The 2,366-nt window shown below is 31.8% G+C and overlaps 1 long non-coding RNA gene across 1 annotated transcript in view; it reads right to left on the reverse strand.

The window, feature by feature from the left end:
• The window catches only part of LOC111085424, a 1,948-nt gene extending 1,251 nt beyond the window's left edge, over nt 1-697 (reverse strand). Inside the window, exon 1 of the long non-coding RNA XR_002610261.1 lies at nt 18-697. This is a non-coding gene — a long non-coding RNA (uncharacterized LOC111085424). The remainder of the gene's footprint in view (nt 1-17) is intronic.
• Between the last annotated feature and the right edge of the window lie 1,669 nt (nt 698-2,366).

A 2,366-nucleotide genomic window follows, 5' to 3' on the forward strand; every position in this document is an offset into this window, starting at 1 on the left:
AGTAAAGACAAACCTACCTAAATAGCCTACACAGTAATGGAAAGTCTTCAATAGTGGGATTAGTAAAGACAAACCTACCTAAATAGCCTACACAGTAATGGAAAGTCTTCAATGGTGGGATTAGTAAAGACAAACCTACCTAAATAGCCTACACAGTAATGGAACGTTTGGTATAACTTCCTGAATTACAGAAGCTATGATTTTAATTTCTTATTATGATTATTACCCTGGATGTTCAAATGAACTATGCCTCTTGTAAGAAAGATTGGGAATGTGCGTCTAACAAGTTGGTTATATGTAACTACATAGGCGTAACTATATATTGTTATAGTTGTGTGTAAAATAAATCTGTTTTATCTCTTCATAAAATCTCGTAATGTACAAACGTGTTTGTTGAATTTTGCAAGTTTTATTTCTGTTACTGCCTTGTAAAAAACTTCGAAAAGAAATTACGTTAGTCTCATGGTATCTTTGAGTCCAGTGATGAATAAAATTATGGTATGCTAAACGATAATGTTACCTTTTTTATTTTTTACACAATTAGGAAGTTGTATAAATTAACTGTAATGTAAATAATGTATCATTTGGTGTACAGTGAAGCCTAATAAGGATCGCTATGGCTACTCTATGTTACAACGTTGTCGACTATTTATTTATTTCTCTGTACAGAAACCTTGATGGGTTTCAAGTTTAAGAATTCCAATAAAACGTCTTTTGTTCGTTTTCACGGCTAAAGTTATTTAGAAATGTATTTAAAAATATATGTAACACAAAAGCCTGCTACATCTCCCCCAGATATACAATGTACAAGGAAGTGGATACAGGGCATCGAAACAAAACATGTTTTTATACAAATAAGGAAAAATGTTCTGGTATCGTACCTATATTGTAACAGTGATTTTTATTACGGTAATGTTATGTAACATTTGGACATTGGGCATACAGTATATACTTAATGAATGACTATTGTTCTGCAACATGGAGAAAGAACCCTATGATAATTTTTGTAATTTTTTTCACGGAGTGAAGGGACCGTCACTCTAGTACCTGAATCATCATATTTTATAAATAAAGGATATATACTTTCTTATTTAATTATTAATAAGTCATGGTGTTTTCAAACTGTTGCTAGTGAATTTGACAAAATCATTCAAAATAAATTTTTCTATGGAATAATGAGATCGTAATTTTTTTGACATTGTTTAATTAGGGAAGAGTAGAAGAGATTAGATGGTAGGACCATTTTGTTATACAGTCATTGAATGTGTCTTGGTCTGCAATATTATCGCTTGTTTACCGCGCTAGCTAGTGGTCTAAACTCCGTAACTTTTATAAGCAAGATTCTCGAGCTAATTAATTAACTTTAAAATTAAACATACAGTTTTTAACTTTTCAAGATATCAATATCGATATGTACAGTAGTGTTTGGCTCTTTTGATATATAAAATGTATTTATTAGTATCACCTAGATGGCCCCCAAAAAGTTGTCGTTTGTTTCGGTCAGCTTATTTTTCGATGTAAATACAAATAAAAGAGAGAGAAGTGTTTCGTACTCATGTTAGAAATGACAGGGTACACGATTTTCAGAAACTTGTGTGTTTGATTATAATTCATTATATTGTGTTTCTATTTCTTGCGCTATGCACAAGTAAGACACCTTGTTTGTTTGTTTTTGAGAGCAAAACGACGTTGGGTTATCCGCAGTGTTCACGGCGGGGAATCAAATCCCGGATTTTAGCATTATAAGTCCCACTGGGGAATCAAATAAGACAAGCGAAAGGTCAGGGCCTCACGCTATATCAAACAAATAAAAATAAATATTTTGTTTTATTTTGTTATCCCAGTTGTTTATTTTAAGTAGCAATTAGACACTCAGTTTGAATCTCTAATTTTAAAAAATGAAAAAGTCCTCCTCACTGAACTAAGCCACTTACAAGGACAACTGAAAATAAAATTTCAAACAAACATATATCGTTCCAAAGCTAGACTGTAGATAGAAGTATGAAAACTGTCCATACAGCCTAGCATCAAAGGCAACCTAAATGGATGTACTTTACTACTTTGACACCTGACTAACCACATGTAAAGAAGTGTTTTTACTCTTCATCTCGAAACACATCACAGATACTGTGTGTATAATTGGCTAAGCAGTGTATAATAAATTCTATACACAGTAGTACTTTCATGCATAAAAATAAATTCTCCGGGCTCGTATACACTTAGTTATAAATCTTAAAACTATTTTCTTTTAAACAACGATTATTTTATACACAATTCAATAATAATGAGATTGTTTCCAGTCTCCAAATTACTAAAATAATAACTTACTGTACAAGGCTAAAAAGTGGTAAAAAACCTGATGTGAC

The sequence above is a fragment of the Limulus polyphemus genome, unplaced genomic scaffold, assembly GCF_000517525.1.
Source record: "Limulus polyphemus unplaced genomic scaffold, Limulus_polyphemus-2.1.2 Scaffold382, whole genome shotgun sequence".
In the NCBI taxonomy this organism is placed as follows: Eukaryota; Metazoa; Arthropoda; class Merostomata; order Xiphosura; family Limulidae; genus Limulus; species Limulus polyphemus.